Source organism: Lepisosteus oculatus, unplaced genomic scaffold (assembly GCF_040954835.1).
Source record: "Lepisosteus oculatus isolate fLepOcu1 unplaced genomic scaffold, fLepOcu1.hap2 HAP2_SCAFFOLD_78, whole genome shotgun sequence".
Classification (NCBI taxonomy): domain Eukaryota; kingdom Metazoa; phylum Chordata; class Actinopteri; order Semionotiformes; family Lepisosteidae; genus Lepisosteus; species Lepisosteus oculatus.
Genome location: NW_027168341.1, coordinates 217,898 through 241,728, shown reverse-complemented (window position 1 = coordinate 241,728; position 23,831 = coordinate 217,898). Strand labels below are relative to the sequence as shown.

The following is a 23,831-nucleotide window of genomic DNA, read 5'->3' as shown; positions in this document are numbered from 1 at the left end:
ATGCGCAAAGAAGAATGTTGGGGGTGCACGCTTCAAGGCGCCTTACAGCTGTAGGGAGTGATTCGAGACGATTCGTGGCGTGTGCTCGTTCCCATGTACCGTACGCCCCGGGGTGCAGTGCTAGGATGACGTACAATACCACTTGGGCACGTAACGGCGTTATGTGCAGGGTTTTCGTTTGTTCGTTTTGTTTTGCTCTGCTTTGCTTTGTTTTGCTTTCCATCGCGTTGGTAAGAGCGTAAATAAAAATGCGATTCCTGCGTCTACCACTAATGTAAGAGCTATTTCAAGTGCGACGTGGTGCGGCTTTTCAAATGCTTGTGGGCATTTCTCTGTTGTTGATTCTTTTTTTGTGTGTAACAAAGTGGCATTTTCATGTCCGGACGGGGAGACTTTATCATTCCGACATGAAGCCAGCCTTAAACCCTCTGAGGCGTGTCTGTCTGCCGGCACGTATTTTGTCAAAGGTATTATTTTTTTTTAACGGAGAGCGACTTTGAAAAGGTTTCCGCAGCCACGTCGCACTCCGTGTTAGATTAAAGGAGGAATGCGGCGGTGGTGAACTCGCTGTAGTCGTGGCCGAGTGGTTAAGGCGATGGACTCGAAATCCGTTGGGGACTCCCCATGCAGGTTCAAATCTTGCCGACTACGGCGTCTGCCGCACGTCTCCTTGTGCCTGCGCGGCAAAGGTGAAGTGCCGCTTCTCCTTCCCTAGTACTATAAAAACACTAAATAGCTTGGCCCCGCTGCCATGGAAATGAGTTCTTCAGATAACCACACATCTTGCGTTCGCACCTCTGGTGTTCTACTTATGCCTTTGAAAACCTAATGAATAAAACTGAAAGAACCGACACAATATGTAGGTGCTCGTAAAGCATGCATTAAAGAACTGTTAACAGCAAGGGTTTCAGTGGGTTAACTGAGGAGAAGGTGTGATCGCTAATTGTTGACTTTTTATTTGGTGTTAGAAACACTCTTACTGTGCATGACGTGCAACAAATTTAGCCACAGAAATTGCATCACGCTTTCATGTATGCTATTGCAGACACCAACGTTGCCTAGATAGAAAACCGAAATAGCCGTGGGTTTGCTTGCTGGTCTGAAGGATCTCTCTTCGAATCTCTATCATTTGTCAATGGAAGTAAAAGGTGCTGCAATCTGATACGTTCAGAATCAAACCCGCAGCTGTTGTTCGACTTTATTTCTTGACTAATTACAACTGAGTGTCGCATGAGCAGTTACGTAAACTTGTCTGATATATTTGAACACAAATGCCGTTCTTCAATTAAAACTAACAGTACATTGTCAGGGACATTCAGTTCTATACAAACAAGAGACAGACAAGAGAACATTTAGTATATAATAGACAGAAAGAGGTTCGAATCCTGCCGACTACGTTGTCCACCTCCTGTCGTTGTGTTTCGGCGCAAGCAAAGAAGCGCGCCTGTTCGGTGTTCCTGGTGGTTTTAAAATGCCAAATTGCTTGTACCCGCTCCCTTGCAAATAAGTTCTTCAGCGTCCGCGAATGGCATTTTACAGCTGGAAGCAGATGTCGACGCTTTTTGCACAGAGCACCAAAAAAGCGTCTTTTTTGAAGGCCCGGGTTCTGAGCGTTGGTGGTTCAGTGGTAGAATTCTCGCCTGCCACGCGGGAGGCTCGGCTTTGATTCCCCGCCAATGCAGTGGCTTTTGCAGCTAGCTGCTCCATCACTTGCATCCCCTTGCAACTCGCAACTGAAAACCCACTGAAGCTAAGCAGGTGTGAGCCAGGTCAGTACCCGGATGAGGGTGAGCTACAGGGAAAAACAAAGCTTCCAGCTGGAAGCGGTGTTAATGGTGCCGGCGGTGGGGCGCTCACCCTGAGGTCTGTGCGGGTCCCAATGCCCCAGCATAGTGACGGAGACACTGTGTTGTAAAAGGGCGCTGTCTTTTGGATGAGATGTAAAACCGAGGTCACATCGCTCTGTGGTCATTAAAAATGACCACCAAAACCTTTGACAAAAGCTCTTGGTAATTGATCGTCTTCAATAATGCTTCTCCTTTAGGTACATTTTAAATCAGCTGAAAAATTCTGTGAAATGGGGGGCACTTCAGGCCAGTGTAGGATTTGGGTTACAAGAACCATGAAACTGCATGAGAAAGCCCGTACACTGAATTACACGGCTTTCTATTCAAAGGAGGGCAAAAGAAATTCCCTGAGTTCGATTTTTTGCAGCACAGAGAGAACCACTGTCGTGAGGCCGGTTAGCTCAGTTGGTTAGAGCATGGTGCTAATAACGCCAAAGTCATGGGTTCGTGCCCCTTACTGGCCAGGTCCTTTTCTCCTCTCTTACCAAAGCTGTTAGGTTCCTTTCCGTGGTGAGAGGGGTTGTCATGCAACGCTGCCACATAGTGCCGACAGACAATTAAATGACAAAAATGAAGAGAGTTAAAGCAGCTGGAGAGGTTCTCTTACAACTTTTGAGCTGACACAGTTTTGGAAAATAATTCCTTCACGCTGCAGTGTACCATATAGGCAGCCAAGAGTCTCCAAAACAAAACAGAATTGACAGTCATATAATGTCCATTAACCCCGGTTTTAAACGCAGCATCATGTCTGCCATCATAAGAATATGAGTCCAATATTTTAGAATATAGTCAGAATGACTTCTAACCTTAGCTGTGGTGTCTTTAATCCCTATTGCTCAATGCATGGTGTACGTACTGCATACATGTGTCTTGAGAATGAGGAATGGGCCCCTGAGACAGTCATTTGCCTGTTTCACAAATGATCGTATTTTACTAGAGATTCTGTTTGGGATTCAGATGTGCATTCGGACAGCAATCCCTTTCAAGAAATGATATGTTCTGGATGAGGTCAAAGGTGCTAGAACACTGTATTTAGGATGTGTTTGCAGTGATTGTGTGTCTCCTGCTTCAACGCAGTGATATATAGATGTGCTCCTGTAATTTATTGGTACATGCCCAGGGCAGTAAGTAGTCTGAGGATTTATTTCCAGACGGCATAGAGCAGTGAAGCACTTCTACTTAAATTATTACATTATACACAATTTGAGTTCATTTTAAAAAGTAAAAGGTAATGAAAGGAATGCATTTTCATAAGAAAGATAATACCGATATGCATGTGATAATCTTCCTTATATCATGTAGTGCGTCATTTGGACACTTTGTGGGCTTGAAATACAAAGAAAATCATGTTCTATGGTACAAGATAAATACAAAACTTAATCATTTATTTTAATTAGATTTGTTTATAAAGCATAAGCAATCATTTATTACATTAATATATGTGAAAATGACATTTTAGCACCATAATATTACATACAGGTCTCTAGCTTCAACACAGTGATATATATATATATGCTCAGTGATTTATTGGTACATGCCCAGGGCAATAATCAGAATTAGTATTTATTTCCATACGGGCTACAGGTAATGTTGTGAAATACTTCAACACACTGGATCGCAGATTTAGACCCCCTGCACTCTTACTCCTTAAAAACCAAAGAAATGAAGATATGTAGCAATCACATTGTAACAGGGGTGACAGTGACTTAATGCTTATACTACTGGACTTCTGGTACCTTTAGGGTACGGTGTTTCCTGAAGGGCTCTCAAACCCCGCATTTCAGATGCCTAGCTGTATTGCTGATGTGTTGCACCTCAGAATCACTTTTAAACCTTACCTCTGGTATCTTTAATCCCTATTGCTCAACGCATGGTGAAAGTATTGCATAAATGTGTCTGAAAATGAGCAATGGGCACCTGAGAGACTCATTTGCCTGTTTCACAAATGATCATATTTGACTAGAGATTCTGTTTGGGATTCAGTTGTGCATTCTGACAGCAATCTCTTTCAAAAAATGATTTTACCTTATCGCGGCTTTGCCCTTCTTGCCTTTTTGGACAATATCTCCATCTTGTGGTCGTTGTTGGTAATGTCTAGACAATATCTCCATCTTGTGGTCGTTGTTGGTAATGTTTTCTTATGCCCTTTTTTATTTCAATTCTCTATTAGATGATTCTAGAATCTCTACAATAGAGTTGAAAACATCAGTTTTATAGCAGACAATATGACATTATTTATAGTCCAATTAGAAATTTATTACCCTGTTTTTAACATAATAACAAATTAAAACTAAGTTTGGAACACCAGGGAACATAAAAAATGATTTTTAGGAAAACCATGAGGTTCTCTGTGTCCGATGCCTGCAAGGGGAGAAAGCTAGAATCCTTTGATTTTTCCAAATTTGAAAATAAACATCATATAACAACAGCTTTCATTCCTAGGAGTGAAAAACAACCATTTTTGAAGACATATTAGTTTCTAAAACACTACAATAAAGTTAAAAACATCCATTTTATATTACATTATTTTTTGTGAAATAATTAAATTGGCTTATTTCTCTCGCATTAAATTGGCTACAAATGCAAGAATTCAACCAGATATTCTTGTAAAATGTATAATGTTGCATTGCAGTTAGTTAATGTAGTTAGTCCATAGTCAGCAATCTAAACTTTATTGTTAAGCTTTAATGATTGATGTTGTACCAGTAACCTTTAGAAATACTATAGTACTTCACAAATGCTTTGTGTGTTTGGAAACCTTTTGAGTAAAAGCCTTATAAAAATAGGTTTAGTTTTTACAGGACATCACAAAGAAATAGGATGGTATAATTCTTATAATTGCTTAGTGATTGTATTTGGAAGATTATGCACTAAACAGACTTCAGGAATGCCAGTGGATCATTGTGCTATTTGGAATTATTCCAAAAATCAAGTGACCTCTTTGCTGTAGTATTTTTAGTATTATTTATTTAGTATTAATAAAGAATAGATTTATTAAAGTCGTGCGATGTGCAAGCGGGATATGTAAAATAATTTAAAATAAAGTTTTTTATTATTGTTATAGAGAAACATGATCAGATTTTCCCTGGTTCAGAAAAAAAACGATTAAAATCTGTAATCTTTCCACTTGTATGTCATCAGACATTAACGAGTACAACCCCCCTCTCTGCCGGAGTGCTGGCTGTGACGAATTAAACCAATTTCACAGGTGTTTTCAAAGTAGGAAGTACAGTGTTAACTAGTAGATGGCCTCCTCAATGAAATCGCTTCAACATGCTAATGCGTTGGTGTAGCAGTCCGGGCGTGGCAAGCTTCCAATGTCAACTCGACTCGATTGGAAGACAATGAACGTATTTTAGCCCTAAATGAATTAATAGCAAACATGGTTTACATAAAAGACATTTTTCCAAGAAAGTTTATAATAATACAATCTATAGTTGAAATCTGAGCCTAAATATAAAGAAAAAAGCATTTTCAGAGAGCAATCACGCTGTGTTTATGTAGAAAAAGCGATTAGGTTTATGAGCAATCTAATTACCTATTCGCTTAAAACGCTATATAAAATAAAGTTTATTTAAAGATGAATGATAAGTGTCGCAGTTTTAATAATTTTCGTAGTAGGGCTTGGACAGATTCCAAGTGCATTTTTGCAATTTACGTTGCATTGTCCAATGTGATGTTGTAATACAGTTTAGAATACAGTAAGTCTAAACTGTATCAGCTTTATTTATGGGTTGCAATTTAGAAAAAGTCAAAAACCGCACTCAAAATCCAATTTAGAGCTTTCTGGCAAGAGGAGACACCCAAATTATAATGTAACATGCCACTGTTTGTGCATGAACAAAGTTATACTGCAATTTTCCTTAGATACGCGATTAAAAAAAATAATTTTTTTGAATCCCCGGCCAAACACATTCCATAAGAATCAGCGCTTTTATACAGTATATCGCCTTTAAACACGCGTTTACGATTTAAATCAAAACTCGATTCAAATCAATATAAATGTTTATTTTGTAACGCATAGGTGACTATTCATTGTTATTAAAAAGACGTAAATTCGATCATGTTGTGATATTTAGAAATATAAATTTGTTTTGATGCGAGTGAGGTTTTATTTAATCTCTGACCAAGGGAAATGTTTCATTTTTTCAAAGAAATGTTTGTTAAAAATTAAAGTCATAGTTCCATGAGATTCAACCACAGACCATGTGACATAGGAGTCAGGAACCTAACCCACAGCACCACCAGCGCAGTCACATGCTGAGGGCTGAAAAAGCACTACAGAAACATTATCGACTATAAAATAATGTAATTAGGCACAGAAGAAGTTTACAGCACAGTACAATAATAAATGCTGACCATGACTTTAGAAGCATAAATTACCTTACACTCAATTTAAACACAAGCTGTCTTTAGCCCTCTAAGCTGGTTCATACAGAAATGTAGAGAACCAGGCTCAGAACACACAGCTTCATTAGCGAATACATATGCAGAACAACTAGAGAAGATGTTTTACAGAGGATGGATTTTTAGAAACATCCCATCAGTGACATCACTGAAGTCAACTCCTAGGTAACTGTCGTGTGGATAGTTTCACAAGAATCAGACAAAGGTTTAAGCATCGCTTATTTTAGATAAAACTGCAAAAAAACAACAACAACCCATAATGTACTTCTTTGCGGCTCTGTTTGCCCAAATCATATATTCACAACGTGAAATTAGAAAATAGTATTACGTAACCAAAAACCGCAATATGGAAACAGAACCTGTGTAATTGTTGACAGATGATGTACTCATAACATTTTTACAAGACGAACTACAACATTTAAAAAATGACTTGTATGTACTTGATATCTCTAATCAATCCACTGCACTGCATTAAAACAAAACAAAAACTAAAACGCCCTGGGCATACCGTTTCGCGCTTCTTATCAGTTGCTCAAAAGCAATTTGACCGTATGAAATGCATAATATAAACCTAGAAACATATACGTGAGGAGTATTTACGTAGTATCGGTGTCAAGACATACCTCTCAAATACTGTAAATCAAGTTAAAAATATCTCAAGACCGATTCTGGTCATAATGAAACCATGTTTCGTGTATGTTTTCTTTAAAGTACCGAGACCAGCCATATACTGTATGTTTATGTTCCAAAATTAATATCATTTATGGCCTTCACACGCGTTGCATTACGCTCCTATTCTTTTTATGCTCAGGCACTAAGATTTCCCTTCAGTGGTAAAATTCCATATAAATATTCAATACTTAAACGGGCACAGTTAAGACATTAAATATACATATACATATACATATACAAACTGTATACAGTACAGTTTGCATACGGTAATATGTTTATGTTCCTAAATCAATCTCTTTTATGAGCATGTGAAAGGCATGGTGAATCGATTCTCAAAAATTACTGTACTTTGCATGATTGGAAAAAAATGCGTGATTGCGAAATGCTGTGGTGTTACTTTTACAAAGAAGGTCAGTGAAAAAAATAATGTGGACCAGGGCAATACTTTGAGTTTACAGCTTGTCCAAGGTCATTTATTATTAATACTATTAGTAATATCTTCATTAAAGACTTTGATGGCTACAGCTCAAACATGAGAAGTTGAGCTTTATTAGCTCCACCTTGCGGAAATTCCGGATACTATTATTTTGCTAGCGGTATTTACCGGTAACTCGCGGTAGACTGCGTACAGCGTACCGGAAAATAATGCAGTATCGCCCGCACATTTTGAATGGCTGCATCTGTAGCAATCATATTGTAGCAGACACTCATTTGCCTGTTTCACAAATGATCATATTTTACTAGAGATTCTGTTTGGGAAACGGATGTGCATTCTGACACCAATCTCTTACAAAAAATGATTTTACCTTATCGCGGCTTTGCCCTTCTTGCCTCTTTGGACAATATCTCCATCTTGTGGTCGTTGTTGGTAATGTCTTCTTATAGATAGATACTTTATTGATCCCGTGAGGGAAATTGCAGTGCAACAGCAGCTTAACACACACAACACAGCCACAGTGTAACGAATTATATAATAATAGTACAATACTGTATATATACTGTATATATATATATGAAACAGAAATAGAAACAGAAACAGGAATCGCTTACTCACCTGGAGAATCTCTGTAGGAATATCTAGCATTTATCAATGGAAATAAAAGCTGCTTTAATACAGTGCATGTTCAAACTCAAACCCTCAGCTGCTGTTCTTGTTTGTTTTGGGACAAATTGCAACTGAGCATCGCATGAGCCGTTACGTACCCTTATCTGTTTGGCAATTTCAAGGGAGGAGTTAGGTCAGAATGGGTAGGCTGCAAAACAACAAGTAAAGATTTATTCCAAGATGAAACGTTGTGGCGGTTTTCTTATCTTTTCAGCATGGACTAAACTTTTACATGTTCCTTATATGCTATATATGTATATATTAGCACCAATGTCGTTCTTAAAAACTAACATGAAATTGTCAGGGACATTCAGCTATATACAAAGACGAGACAGACAAAGTAATAATTCTGTATTAACGTGGCCTACATATTGACGCAATGATCGAACTAACTGACATGTTCTGATTCAGATCCCCTGCAGTTCATGCCAATTAGAACAATAGCAATGCTGAGTCCTCCCCACCCTACTGAGCACAAATTCAGCTGCTCTCCAGTTCTGTTCTGCATGTTTTTTCATTGCAATTGAGCTCGGAGCTGGAGATGATCTCCATACAGTTCTATGTTAACTAGCCCGCACTTGCGTGCTAATTTACGGGTTGTGGCAGATGCTTTTCTATAGTTCATATACATGACGGCAATCTGTTACCGAGGAACCTGAGAGGTTTAAAAGCCTCACGAGCCAGGCAGGACTCGAACCTACAATCTTCTGATCCGAAGTCAGACGCGTTATCCATTACGCCACTGGCCCATAGAACATGCGCTTGCACTCCACCACAGAGAGCTCTACACTGCTACTAGTAGTACACCTCCCCATCTAAATTTTCACAGCAAGAAACTTATGTTTCCTACTATTTTTATCAGGTTTAAAATATCATCTCCTTAAAACAGAAAAAGTGTTGATGTGTCGTGCTGAAATTCCGATTGATTTTGAATTCAAAGAAAAAACGTTTTCTTCCAAAACACCGTGAAATTGTCACATCTTGCAGACAATAGGTGTATTCCATGTTGAAAAGAGAAAAAAGAAAACAATGGAGCCTTTTACAGGTGTGAGGCTTCTTCAGGTGTGAGAAGACCTCACGCCCGAAACGTTGTGTTTCCTTTCTTCTCTTTTCAGCATGCAATAAACCTATTACTTGTTCCTTTGCAGCCGAGGAATGCTGACATAGCTACCCAGCTGAACATCTTGCAGACTCTACTTCTCTCCTGTAGAAGTAAAGCAGGGCTTGCTGGGTGAGCTTTTGCTCCGGTATGTTAGGTCACGTGTCATGTTAAATCAATTCTTCTAAACACAACATTTGCTGGTGCTAGCTTTCCCCATGAAAAGAGACATTTCCCTTACAGTACATGACATATCGTTTTTTTTCTATCAATAAGTATAGAAATAAAACAAAAGAAAAAATGTTGTCGCCAAAGAATGCTCTGTCGCCTTGGGGAGGTGTCAAGGGCATTGAGCTCCTTGGACATGAAAAGTGCCCGATAAATGCCATTTCTCATCATTTCTCTTGGCGTCAGTTCTGCTATTAAATGGGACGGAGGCAACGGGCTCAGAGAGCAGGTTAAGTGCACACCGAACGCAGATGTGTCCAAGTGTCTGTAAAAGCGCGGTGCTCTGCTGGCACTGTTCCCTAGTGGCTTAAAGTGCCTGCCTAGTAAGCAAGCGATCCTGGGTCTGAATACCAGCGGTGCCTCACTCCGTGTCTTGTTGTGCCGAATGTCTCATTTCAGACAAACATGTACAGCTTGGTTCAGTTTAATGCAAGAATTCATTTCCTTTCTGGAATAACTTGTTTTTGAAGAAATCCATACAGCTTGTGAAAGATGAAATCCATTTCTTGGTTGTCAGTGGAAAAAGATTGCTGGCTGCAAGAAGCGCAAGTGATTGTTTTCTTTGACCATAAACCTGCAAATGTAGGGTGCACAAGCGGCCGTCAGTCTCTGTGGCGCAATCGGTTAGCGCGTTCGTCTATTAACCGAAAGGTTGGTGGTTCAAGCCCACCTAGGGACGCGTGTCTCAGTTTTTCCAATGTAAACATCATCACCGCTAAAGATGATGGCGCAGAAGGCTCCACAGTCGAAACGTTGTGCTTCTTTTCTTCTCTTTTCAGCATGGAGTAAACCTTTGCTTGATCCTTTGCAGCCTACGCATGCTGACACAGCTACCTTTCTCTTAACGCGCCTCAATCATTATTCACCAAAACCATCAGCAGAATGTGTCGCCTTTGTGGTGATGTCACTCCTCTGCTTCACAAATGTCCTTAGTGACGGACCATTTTTTTCTGCCATTTTTCCGGAGCGGTTATTGATTGCTCCATCATTTCCCTCATACTTTCCATCCCTAGATTGAAAAAAAAAAACAGAAACAGGCTGACAGGACAACAATCAAATTGCAAAAACTCATCAAAGCACTCAATAGAGTATTTGAATCCACAAGTAGCTACGAGCAACTTTGTCCTGGCTTGCATGAAAGTCGGAAAATGTCAAAAAGAAAAAGATGGTGGCTTTTTCATATTTGTTCTTTCATTTTTAGTTCGTTGGCTCTTCTATCCATTGTCCTCCTGCCTGGCTCTTGACCTGTGACTGTCTGAACGCACACATTAGACTTTCAGGCGGGGGATTTGTCCTGAGCCTCTGTGAAAGACCCACCCACCCCCATAAATAACTGCTCTAGAAACACATGAATGCAAAACTAAACCACAGCTTAAAGAGGAGCTCCAACTCAGTGCCATACTAATGTAAACAAAGTAATACTAAGACATGTTCTTATGGATTTGTCTTACCTTGAGATATGTAATTGGATTTCAGGATTAACTTCCTCATTCAATGTAGTGGTGATTCTTTGCCTGGTCAGTACCTGGGTGGGAGACCTCCAGCGAACAATTAAGCTTGCTGCTGGAAGTGGTGTTAAGAGACTCTTAGGATCTTCCAGAGGTCTCTGTCCAATAGCACTAGTTGCCTTAGAGCTGGCTCAAACATTGCTCAAGAGTCTACCTTTCACAGATGCGCAAAGATGAATGATGGGGGTGCACGCTTCAAGGAGCCTTCCAACTGTAGGGACCGATTAGAGACGATCCGTAGCATGTGTTCGTTTCCATATACGCCCCGTGTCTCAACGGTAGGACAGAGAAAAATACTGCCTCGACACGTAACAGCGTTATATTAAACCGCAGGACTTGAGGGCTGTTTTGTTTGAATGTTCAAGGCATTGGTAAGAGCGTAGGTCAAGGGCCATTGGTGCATCTCCTGTAACGGGAGCAAAAATGCTATTCAAAGTGCAGTGACTAAAATCGTCGTCCACATGTCTCCGTTGTTGATTGCTTTCTGTCTAAGAACGTTCTGTTTTCATGTCCGAACGGGGAGACTTTATCATTCCAACTTGAAGCCACCCTTAAGTCCTCTAAGGTGTGTGTGTGTGTGCTTGCACGTATGGCGTAAAAGGTTTCTTAAACGGAGAGCGAACTTGAAAAAAGTTGCCTCCGCTGCCGCCGCCGCCTCGCACTCCCTGTTCGATTGTAGCAAGAAGGCAGCGGCCGCGGCGCTCGCTGTAGTCGTGGCCGAGTGGTTAAGGTGACGGACTTGAAATCCGTTGGGGTCTCCCCGCGCAGGTTCAAATCCTGCCGACTACGGCGTCCTTTGCATTTGGTTGCGTGCGTGCGTGTAAAAGGACCAGCGCCGTTTCGTTTTCGCTGGGACCTTTAACACTCTAAATCGCCTGGACCCGCAGCCTGTGAAATCGATTCTTCAGCACCCACGAAGGACGCTTTGCCGCTGGACACAGATACCGATGCTTTTCTGCAACGAGCTTTCCAGCTGAATTTTCTCGGCAGCTCCGTACTGAACCTGTTCTCCATTGCAACATAGCGGAGGCTCGTCACGTCTATAGCAAGGCTGTGTAGGACCGCATACGCCACAGTGACTTGTACACAGACCACATGAAAGGCAAGCAAAATACACTTTTAAAATTCCAAAGACTCACAAGGTCAGAGGAACAGCGATGACCTGAACAGATCTGTTCCAGAAGTCTAGGTTGACCTTTTTAGAGCTGTAATTGCATTTTTGTTTAATAGAAGATCAAATCTACTCGCCTGTACCAGCACCTTACAGTTTATTGATGTTAATTCTGTTTAAGTAATAAGATTGCTAACGATGTTGGACTTTAGCCGGTGTTTTTTAGAACAAATTGCTTACACTTCTGTAAGGAATACGCAGTACGTGCCTTTGTCAGTCATTGCTCACCATACCTGTAACTTTCTTATCTAACTCATTTCCTCAAATGGTGAAGGTCCACAAACATAAATGAAAAAAAAACCCTTGTTGTAGATGAGGTGCACAAAAAAGCAGCCCCTGATAGTGTATAACACATTTGTACTATTGCAGAGACACATGTAACATATATATATATACTGTATATATATATATGAAACAGAAATAGAAACAGAAACAGGAATCGCTTACTCACCTGGAGAATCTCTGTAGGAATATCTAGCATTTATCAATGGAAATAAAAGCTGCTTTAATACAGTGCATGTTCAAACTCAAACCCTCAGCTGCTGTTCTTGTTTGTTTTGGGACAAATTGCAACTGAGCATCGCATGAGCCGTTACGTACCCTTATCTGTTAGGGAATTTCAAGGGAGGAGTTAGGTCAGAATGGGTAGGCTGCAAAACAACAAGTAAAGATTTATTCCAAGATGAAACGTTGTGGCGGTTTTCTTATCTTTTCAGCATGGACTAAACTTTTACGTGTTCCTTATATGCTATATGTGTATCTATTAGCACCAATGTCGTTCTTAAAAACTAACATGAAATTGTCAGGGACATTCAGCTATATACAAAGACGAGACAGACAAAGTAATAATTCTGTATTAACGTGGCCTACATATTGACGCAATGATCGAACTAACTGACATGTTCTGATTCAGATCCCCTGCAGTTCATGCCAATTAGAACAATAGCAATGCTGAGTCCTCCCCACCCTACCGAGCACAAATTCAGCTGCTCTCCAGTTCTGTTCTGCATGTTTTTTCATTGCAATTGAGCTCGGAGCTGGAGATGATCTCCATACAGTTCTGTGTTCACTAGCCCGCACTTGCGTGCTAATTTACGGGTTGTGGCAAATGCTTTTCTATAGTTCATATACATGACGGCAACCTGTTACCGAGGAACCTGAGAGGTTTAAAAGCCTCATGAGCCAGGCAGGACTCGAACCTACAATCTTCTGATCCGAAGTCAGACACGTTATCCATTACGCCACTGGCCCATAGAACATGCACTTGCACTCCACCACAGAGAGCTCTACACTGCTACTAGTAGTACACTTCCCCATCTAAATTTTCACAGCAAGAAACTTGTGTTTCCTACTATTTTTATCAGGTTTAAAATATCATCTCCTTAAAACAGAAAAAGTGTTGATGTGTCGTGCTGAAATTCCGATTGATTTTGAATTCAAAGAAAAAAGGTTTTCTTCCAAAACACCATGAAATTGTCACATCTTGCAGACAATAGGTGTATTCCATGTTGAAAAGAGAAGAAAGAAAACCATGGAGCCTTTAACAGGTGTGAGGCTTCTTCAGGTGTGAGAAGACCTCACAGTCGAAACGCTGTGGTTCCGTTCTTCTCTTTTCAGTGTAGTGATTCATAGCCGTTCAGGGACCCCAAATATGTAAGAAAACCGGTTCAGGGACGCCAAATATGTAATCATAGTGGCTCTCTGAAGGCACCAGTTCTGTAGGGTTTGGGCATTTACTGAGACAATTATTAATTGTAGCAGTAAATCACAAAGTTGATTCTTTTGATGTCTTTAGAGTCCAACCATGCGACATAACTCAAACAACGCACACACACAGGTACTAATACACGAGGATACATTTATTAATACATAGAATATGCATATAAAACTAACAGATCTTATCGAGAGGGTTATCAGAATACAAAAGGTATATATTCAGTCAGTTACGAAGTGTTACACATATCAAGAGGACATACGTTCAGTATATCATTCATTAAGACCGTTTCGTAAATGAACTTAGTTATAACTTCTACATTAGATACTCAAACAAGTACATAACTCTTAGGAATTAAATTGATATCAACTGGTTGGGATAACAATTGAATTCTCGAGCTGTAATGCATTGAAGTTAAATACTCATCCAATCTTTGGGGATTCAGATCTCCTGCGGGCACAAAGAAACAGTTGCAGGCTGTTGCTGTCCAATCCGCGCTCTCTGGCTCAGTGCCAGGCTGTGCTGTGCGGCTTGCGACGGTGCGCTGCTGATGCTCACTGACCGGCTAGTTAGTGTTGGCTTTAACTAGCAAAGTTTGTGCACAGGAGAAAAGATGACTGTGGGTCCCAGCAAGTCAGGAAGAGGACCGGTTCGTTCCTAATGAAGAGCTAGTTCTGAATAGTGATTCAGCTTTCCACAGTTCCGACCTGTTCACGAGGCCTGCTGCTGGTTACTCTCTGGCAACCTCCACTCTAGACTCTTAGAACAAAGGAAAGTTCTGGCACTCAGACACACTGGCCGTTCCGTGGTTGTCCGGGCTGAGTCTCAGGATGGTCAGGAGGCGCGCTGCGAGGATGTCCTGCCCTTGGGAGCCTTCTGCTCCTGGGCCGTCCTGCCCTGGAATTCTCCTTTGAATTCCCTTTAGAACAGTCCACAGAATCCTCTCCAGAATCCCTTCTGAATCTTGTTGAATCTCACTGAATCTCTCAGGCTCTCTGTGTTGCCTGTTTTTACCTGGAGGAACTTCAGCTCATTGATTGGCTGAAAGTTCCATGGGCATCAGAGTCCCACGTGGGTTACTCGGCCCTACCAGTCCCTGATTGGTTGATCAAGGTGAGATATGAGTCACTTACTCCTGACACTTAGTAATGCAGTCCAGATGTCCAACTGGCACTCCCTAGACAGATAGGCGCCAATGGATGACCATTGATCATGATAGCCAGGCTTAGCTAAGTGCATCCCCCTTTGGGAGCTGTCCTAGGACCTTAAATCACCCTGGGAATAGTCTCTCTGTGGCTGCACCACAGAGATGAACAGAGAAATGGGGCCTCATTTGGGAAGCTCGGAAACACTTAATTCTGCCTTATTAATAAGCCTCGCCGCTACATCAGCATGCAATAAACCTATTACTTGTTCCTTTGCAGCCGAGGCATGCTGACGTAGCTACCCAGCTGAACATCTTGCAGACTCTACAGTACTTCTCTCCTGTAGAAGTAAAGCAGGGCTTGCTGGGTGAGCTTTTGCTCCGGTAAATTAGGTCACGTGTCATGTTAAATCACTTCTTCTAAACACAACATTTGCTGGTGCTAGCTTTCCCCATGAAAAGAGACATTTCCCTTACAGTACATGACATATCGTTTTTATTCTATCAATAAGTATAGAAATTAAACAAAAGAAAAAGTGGTGTCGCCAAAGAATGCACAGCTCTGTCGCCTTGGGGAGGTGTCAAGGGCATTGAGCTCCTTGGACATGAAAAGTGCCCGATAAATGCCATTTCTCATCATTTCTCTTGGCGTCAGTTCTGCTATTAAATGGGATGGAGGCAACGGGCTCAGAGAGCAGGTTAAGTGCACACCGAACGCAGATGTGTCCAAGTGTCTGTAAAAGCGCGGTGCTCCGCTGGCGCTGTTCCCTAGTGGCTTAAAGTGCCCGCCTAGTAAGCAGGCGATCCTGGGTCTGAATACCAGCGGTGCCTCTCTCCGTGTCTTGTTGTGCCGAATGTATCATTTCAGACAAACATGTACAGCTTGGTTCAGTTTAATACAAGAATTCATTTCCTTTCTGGAATAACTTGTTTTTGAAGAAATCCATACAGCTTGTGAAAGATGAAATCCATTTCTTGGTTGTCAGTGGAAAAAGATTGCCGGCTGCAAGAAGCGCAAGTGATTGTTTTCTTTGACCATAAACCTGCAAATGTAGGGAGCACAAGTGGCCGTCAGTCTCCGTGGCGCAATCGGTTAGCGCGTTCGGCTGTTAACCGAAAGGTTGGTGGTTCAAGCCCACCCAGGGACGCATGTCTCAGTTTTTCCAATGTAAACATCATCACCGCTAAAGAAGATGGCGCAGAAGGCTCCACAGTCGAAACATTGTGCTTCTTTTCTTCTCTTTTCAGCATGGAGTAAACCTTTGCTTGATCCTTTGCAGCCTAAGCATGCTGACGCAGCTACCTTTCTCTTAACGCGCCTCAATCATTATTCACCAAAACGATCAGCAGAATAAGTCGCCTTTGTGGTGATGTCACTCCTCTGCTTCACAAATGTCCTTAGTGACGGGCCATTTCTTTCTGCCATTTTTCCGGAGCGGTTATTGATTGCTCCATCATTTCCCTCTTACTTTCCATCACTAGATTGAAAAAAAAAACAGAAACAGGCTGACAGGACGACAATCAAATTGCAAAAACTCATCAAAGCACTCGATAGAGTATTTGAATCCACAAGTAGCTACGAGCAACTTTGTCCTGGCTTGCATGAAAGTCGGAAAATGTCAAAAAGAAAAAGATGGTGGCTTTTTCATATTCGTTCTTTTATTTTTAGTTCGTTGGCTCTTCTGTCCATTGTCCTCCTGCCTGGCTCTTGACCTGTGACTGTCTGAACGCACACAGTAAAATTTCATGTGGGGGATTTGTCCTGAGCCTCTGTGAAAGACCCACCCACCCCTATAAATAACTGCTCTAGAAACACATGAATGCAAAACTAAACCACAGCTTAAAGAGGAGCTTGTCATGACCGCCAGGCAGTTAAGACCAACTCATAAGCGATCTAATCAGCACCAGCAGTGGGTGATTATTAACAAACGCCGCCGCACGAGTTTACCCACCTGCACACACTCCACCGTGCGGTACGCAATGCTATTTTTACCATCTTTACCTGCTTCCCGCTGCTCGGTATTGAGTCTGCTCCTTGAGAGCTCTACCTGGCGTTTTTCCATTACCTCGTTTATTCTGGATATTGGACTCCCCTTCTGCCTTTTCGACTTTGTCCTCGCCTCTCACCTCGGACTGTTTGCCACCAGTGTTCTCCCTGGATTACGACTTACCTTACGCCTCTTGACCACGAAACAAAGCAAAGCAGAGCAAAACAAAACGAACAAACGAAAACCCTCACGTCCCGCACTTGCATATAACGCCGTTACGTGCCCAAGCGGTGTTGTATGTCATCCTAGCACTGCACCCCGGGGCGTACGGTATATGGGAACGAGCACACGCCACGAATCGTCTCGAATCACTCCCTACAGCTGTAAGGAGCTTTGAAGCGTGCACCCCCAACATTCTTCTTTGCGCATCTGTGAAAGGTAAACTCTTGAGCAAACTCTGAACCAGCTCTAAGGAAACTAATCCGATTAGACGTTACTTTGACTCATCCTTTAAGGGACCCTTGTTAATTGGAGGAATCAATGATTTCGAATGAATTCTGTATGCGTTAAAAGACAGCTATACACAGAAAACATGCAGGACACTGCTCATGATGTTTCCCGAGCCGAAACACTGTGCGTTTTTCCAAGCCATTTGACAAAGCCCGCCCACTGAAAACTGCAGCAGATCGTGTAAAGGCGTTCAACTTTGTAACTACTGCACGCACAGGAAGCAGAATAAATTCCTCTTTTCAAACTGTCAAAGGTTTGCTGCAGGACATCGCACAATCTCTTTTGAACGGGGACAAACGATTTCTTATGGGGCGCAGTAAGTACAGACGTTTATAAAGCTCCACTCATGCCGACGATGCAGCATGAAGAAGCGCAACCTAACGTTTGACAGACAAAAGCCGGGCGCCGCTACGAGCAATATGAAATCAAACTGACAGCACACGGCGTTTCGCGCTGACTCAAAAGTGATCTCGACAGACGCTGTTCTCTGCATAACGCTGAAAGAGCTAAAGAGCGTTTCTGTTGAAACGTAACAAGCTCGTTTCTTTCTATCATGATGTCACCATGACAAAATCTGTCTTTAAACACCTTGCTCAGTCTCTGACGAGACTGTCAAAAATTGCTTTCGCCGATTGTATTGCAAACCGGCGGAAGGGGGGTATTGGGAAAAGTTTTCAACTAGTAATAATCGCGCCTCGGCTAAACCTCACAGGCTACGATACTGCCACTGCGCAAAGCTGACGGTTGCCAGGCAACCGCGGGGATCCTACGGAAATCGTTATCAATCGTCTCATGGCATGTCGTTGCTGTAACGCTTCATATTTGTCGTCTTCTTCTTCTAGCTTGAGGTTTTGAAGAATTTCATGACAGACAAGGGCTCCGTCGGAAACAAAGGGCGTTGTGAGAAAACCGTTGCTTATTATCAGCAGCAGGAATACAACCCTTTAAATACAAGATGACAGAACAATGACGAAGGGCCGGGAGGAACTCATGCACTACAGAGGAAAGGGGGCGGGCACGTACAGTTCACATTCAAGCCACAAGTACTCTTCTCGGATGTTGCATAAACAAATCCTAACGTCCTGAAAGCATTGCAGCATGTTTGTGTCCCACTTCCCGTGGTTGCAGGACAACTGACACGAACGGACAAACACAATCTGTGGCGTTTAGCGTGACATAGTCTTGCAGGCATCGTGCTGTCTCACTGCAATACTATACCGCTGGAGGAAACAGCCCGGGTTCGATGAGCCTTGGAATGTGACTAGGAAAGTGAAGCCTTTTGAAAGAGGTAAAACACTGCTCAAAGGAACTGAGGGAGAATCTTACAGGGGATTCTGAGCGGTGTCTAAATAAATAAATTCTTCAGTGTCCGCGGATGGCATTTTGCAGCTGGAAACAGATGTCGACGCTTTTTGAACAGAGCACCAAAAAAGCGTCTTTTTTGAAGGTACAGGTATTGAGCATTGGTGGTTCAGTGGAAGAATTCTTGCCTGTCAAGTAAGAGGCTCGGGTTCGATTCCTGGCCAGTGCAGTGGCTTTTGCATGCTCACCACTATACCACCAACACACGCCCACAGGATCCCAGCAGGACACCACCAGAGAATGCTCACGATTTCGGAAGCTGTCTCCGGGACGTTCTGATTCCACACATCCTGAATAAATCATGATATTGTTAGTTGCTGTAGCTAGACGTTCAAATGAGTTTCATGGCCAGATGGACTGTTTCCTCCAGCGGTATAGTATTGCAGTGAGACAGCACGATGCCTGCAAGACTATGTCACGCTAAACGCCACAGATTGTGTTTGTCCAAATTTGAACTTTCACAAAAGCATGCTAGCAGACAAATGCGCCTCAGAGGACTTAAGGCTGGCTTCAAGTTGGAATGATAAAGTCTCCCCGTCCGGTTAGGAAAAGGGAACTTTGTTAGACAGAAAGAAGGAAGTAACAATAACGGAGAATTGTGTGCAAGGATTTTAGAAGCTGCGCAGCCCTGCAGTTTCAATAGCCCTTTTATTCGTGTTAGATGCTGGAATTGCCTTTTTTTGACGCTCTTACGAATGCGATGTCAACGAAAACAGAACAAAGCACAAAAAAACCCTCAAGTCCTGCAGTTGGATAGAATGCCGTTACACGTCCAAGCCGTATTTGACTTCATCCTACCATTGCAACACGGGGCGTATATGGAAACGAACACACGCTACGAATTGTCTCTAATCAGTCCCTACAGTTGTAAGGCGCCTGGAAGCATGCACCCCCATCATTAATCTTTGCGCATCTGTGCAAGGTAAACTCTGGAGCAGTCTTTGAAACGGCTCAAAGGAAACACGTGATTGATTCCATGTGCATCTGGGGTTCATATCTTATTTACATTTAATTCAAGGGAAAGGCTTGGGTCAGTTTCAGACGGCCTCCAACAGCGAGATTCAAGCGCCCCACCTTCAGCCCAATCTGCGCCACCAGAACGCCAACGGCTCCTCTGCGCTCCGGGGTGCGGTTGTGACCCCGTAACCTAAAGTGTTGGTGGCAGACAAATGGAGACTAACAGGTGACGTCCTAGGACATGACTACATTGTGACACTCGGTGGGGATGGTGACCATTGCTTGGAAAAGAGTGCGAGGCCCCTTTAGAAAAACATTTTGTTAACAGGCATTCTGCCTCAGCCTAAACACCTATAGCTTGAAAAGCGCATGCTATTAGACAGGCACCTCTGCAAGACCTTAAGAGTCTCTTAAACTAGTGATTAAGCCAGGGATTGTGGGTTCGAGTTCTATCTGGGGTGCTCCTGTCCCCTTTTGAGAGTACAAATGTCCTTGCAATTTGCGAAGCTGCAACCCCACCTTACTCAGTGAGCGTCTCTGCTTTTCTCTCACATACAGTTGGGAGAAAAACTTTTGTAAACAGCCCCTTCGGAATGATGTGGATTTCTGCATGAATGGGTCCTAACATGTGATCTTATCTTTATCTAAGTCATAATAATCAAAGAGAGTCTGATTTAACAAACAACACACGCCCAACATTTGACATTGCTGTTTTAACAAATGTTTTAAACAATCAAGGTCATTGATGGAAAAAGTACGTGAACCCTTATATTAAGGAGCTAGTGGAACCTCCTTTATTGACAAAAACCTCAACCCCCACTTTCTGTAGCGGCTGGTCAGACCTGAGCAGCGGTTAGGAGGTATTTTGGCCTATTCCTCTATGCAAAACTGTTTCAGTTCATGTATATTTTTGGGATGTCTTGCGCTGAACGGCCTGCTTCAGATCATGCCACAGCACTTCAATGGGATTGGGGTCAGGACTCTTACTTGGCCATCCCAAAATACGGAATTTCTTCTGTTTCAGCCACTCTGTTGTTGATGTACTCCTTTGTTTTTGTCATGTTGCATGACCCAGCGTCTTTCGAGTTTTAGATCACAGGCAGACACCCTGACATTCTGCTGTAGAATTTCCTGATACATCTTGGAATTCATCGGTCCCTCGATGATTGCAAGCCGTACAGCCTCCGCCATGCTTCCCAGGTGGGATGAGGTTTTGGAGTTGGTATGCAGTGTTTTGTTATCTCCAAACATAACGCTGTGTACATTTACCAACAAGTTCAACTTTTGTCACGTCTGTCCACAGAACATTGTTCCAAGAGTTGCTGTGGAACATCCATGTGGTCTTTAGCAAACTTGAGAGGGGCAGTGGTGGTTTTTTTGTTGGGGAGAGCAGTGATTTCCTCCGTGGTGACCTCGGATGATCACCACTCCTGTTCAGATTTCTTCTTATGGTGGACTCATGAACACAGACGTAAGACAAAGTCAACCACCTGTTCGCTAGATCCCATCCCCACTCAGCTAGTCAAAGATTCCCTCGAAGGACTGGCAGGACCTATAATTAGTATGATGAATGCATCGCTTGCGTCAGGCGTTGTACCTGATCAATTTAAGGTAGCAGTTGTTAGACCGCTCCTTAAGAAGTCAAATTTGGATCCACAAGTTCTTAACAACTACAGGCCTGTCTCAAAGGTCCCATTTCAATCTAAAAGTCTTGAGAGAATAGTTGTTGCCCAACGTCAATCGTATCTGGATTCAAATAATATAATTGAGAAATTTCAGTCTGGTTTCTGAAACTGCATTAACGAGAGTCGTAAATGATATTCTCTTACCTACTGATGCGGGGAATGCAACAGTGCTTGTGCTTCTAGATCTTAGAGCTGCCTTTGACACGGTTGACCTCTCTGTTTTGTTACACAGGCTTGAGTTTGAGGTTGGCTTATCTGGAACCGTCCTTCAGTGGTTTACTTCACATTTTACTCATCGTTTTCATTATGTTCAAATATCTAATAATTGTACTGCTTCATCAACGTCACCAGTTCAATTTGGGGTACCAGACGGATCAGTGCCGGGACCAATATTGCTCTCTCTCTCTACATGCTGCTGCTAGGTAGGATAATACGAAAAAATAATATGAACTTTCATTCATATGCTGATGACACTCAAATAAACATTTTGTTTACACCAAATGACAACTCTTCTATTATCACTTTAGTTAAATGCATTAATGAAGGAAAGACTTGGATGTGTGAAAACTTTTTGTTACTCAACTCTGAGAAAACTGAGGATCTGTTGATCGGAGGCAACAAAACTGATAGGACTACTATAACTTCAGCACTTAACTCAGAGGATTTAAACATTTGCCTCAAAGAGACAGCACGTAACCTAGGCGGCATATTAGACACAAGGCTCTTAACAACTTGCATTGTTAAGTGCCTTGGGACAACCTTGTTGTGAAAGGCGCTATATAGAAATACATTGATTTGAACTGAATTGACAATGTAAAATGTTGTGTGTTGTTTGTTAAACAAGACTGTCTTTATTTATTATTATGCGTCAGATGAAGATCAGATCACATTTTAAGAGCCATTCATGTAGAAATCCAGATCATTCGTGTTTTAAAAGTCACGGGAAAAGTGAAACGGGTGCTTTTCCTTTGTTGCGCAGACACACGACGACACCGTAGGCGGCAGGACTTGAAGCTTCGCGGGGAGACCCCGACGGCTTTCTAATCCATCGCCCTAACCACTCGGCCACGGCTGCAGCGCGCGCTGCTTTCTTGATACAGTCTAACATAGAGTGCCGGGCGGCGGTGGAAACCTTTTTCAAAGTCGCTTTTGGTTTAACAACAACAAAAAAAAATTTCACAAAATGCGTGCTAGCAGACAAATGCGCCTCGGAGAACTTAAGGCTGGCTTCAAGTTGGAATGATAGTCTCCCCGTCCGGTCAGGAAAAGGGAACTTTGTTAGACAGAAAGAAGGAAGTAACAATAACGGAGAATTGTGTGCAAGGATTTTAGAAGCTGCGCAGCCCTGCAGTTTCAATAGCCCTTTTATTCGTGTTAGATGCTGGAATTGCCTTTTTTTGACGCTCTTACGAATGCGATGTCAACGAAAACAGAACAAAGCACAAAAAACCCTCAAGTCCTGCAGTTGGATAGTTGGATAGAATGCCGTTACGCGTCCAAGCCGTATTTTCAAGACGTGATTCCCTGAGTCCCAAAAATTTGTAAGTTCTTTGGATGATCTGTGGACCGATCTTTCACGATGAAGAATTCCTTAAGAAGAATAGATCTCGGCCCACCATCCCAATGCCTCCATCTCAAAACAGCAACCTCCCACTGCCCTTAGTCTGCAAGGCAGTCCTTTCAAGTGCGATGATGACGCCGGGACCTTCGTTGCCTATTGTACGAGCTGAACTTTTGTGCTCATCAATTCAACGCTCTTTCCATCAACTCATCTTGTCTTTTGACGCTTCGTGTTTTGTGCTCCTTTGACTATCGGCATATCGGGTGACTGCAAACACTGAAGTTCTTGCTTACGGAGTGTGGAACAGTGTTTTCAAGTGATCGCTGTTCTGTCATGTTGACGCAGAGTGAATCTTTCTTTGGCAACATGGGCAGGCTGACAGCAAAAGTAATGGCAAATTTCTTGACTTATTTCTGAATATGAATGTTCTTTAGAAAAGGGATGCGGCGTTGCTTCTCCCCCGTGTAAAGGTCACGCATTCCAGACGTGGTTATGAGCGAACAGTTGCCGCAAGTGTTTGAAAAGAGCAAGCAGCCATGCCCCGTGTGAGGATCAAACTCAGGACCTTCAGATAAAGAGACTGACGCGCTACCAACTATGCCAACGAGGCCAGCTGCAGTGCACAGCCGGAAAGTTTGCCTCATATGGATTTCAGTCGCCCGTTCCCTAATCTTCAGACGCCCTCTGCTGGATGTTGCATTTGCCTTTTGATCTCACCGATACTTTTTTGGTCTGTTTCTGTTGTGAGTCCGTTTTTCAGATCTCACCTAGCACAAGTCTCTCTGGCTGAAGTGGCCTCTCTGCTTCAGCATCGTGCCCTCACTCAGCCATTAAAAACGTCACTCGGACTTCTGACATGCTGACATGAAATGT

General features: G+C 42.5%; 8 non-coding genes across 8 annotated transcripts; 5 read left to right on the top strand and 3 right to left on the bottom strand.

The window, feature by feature from the left end:
• The first annotated feature begins 569 nt into the window (after window positions 1-569).
• Window positions 570-651, top strand: trnas-cga (transfer RNA serine (anticodon CGA)). The gene has a single exon. It is a non-coding gene; the product is annotated as a tRNA-Ser (tRNA).
• Window positions 652-8,707: 8,056 nt separating this feature from the next.
• Window positions 8,708-8,780, bottom strand: trnar-ucg (transfer RNA arginine (anticodon UCG)). The gene has a single exon. It is a non-coding gene; the product is annotated as a tRNA-Arg (tRNA).
• A 1,183-nt stretch (window positions 8,781-9,963) lies between these two features.
• On the top strand, window positions 9,964-10,037 carry trnan-auu (transfer RNA asparagine (anticodon AUU)). The gene has a single exon. It is a non-coding gene; the product is annotated as a tRNA-Asn (tRNA).
• Window positions 10,038-11,573: 1,536 nt separating this feature from the next.
• On the top strand, window positions 11,574-11,655 carry trnas-uga (transfer RNA serine (anticodon UGA)). Its single transcript has one exon. It is a non-coding gene; the product is annotated as a tRNA-Ser (tRNA).
• A 1,560-nt stretch (window positions 11,656-13,215) lies between these two features.
• trnar-ucg (transfer RNA arginine (anticodon UCG)) lies at window positions 13,216-13,288 on the bottom strand. Its single transcript has one exon. It is a non-coding gene; the product is annotated as a tRNA-Arg (tRNA).
• Window positions 13,289-15,969: 2,681 nt separating this feature from the next.
• Window positions 15,970-16,043, top strand: trnan-guu (transfer RNA asparagine (anticodon GUU)). The gene has a single exon. It is a non-coding gene; the product is annotated as a tRNA-Asn (tRNA).
• Window positions 16,044-17,990: 1,947 nt separating this feature from the next.
• On the bottom strand, window positions 17,991-18,132 carry LOC138235142 (U4 spliceosomal RNA). The gene has a single exon (XR_011188027.1). It is a non-coding gene; the product is annotated as a U4 spliceosomal RNA (small nuclear RNA).
• A 721-nt stretch (window positions 18,133-18,853) lies between these two features.
• trnad-guc (transfer RNA aspartic acid (anticodon GUC)) lies at window positions 18,854-18,924 on the top strand. Its single transcript has one exon. It is a non-coding gene; the product is annotated as a tRNA-Asp (tRNA).
• The last annotated feature ends 4,907 nt before the right edge of the window (window positions 18,925-23,831 follow it).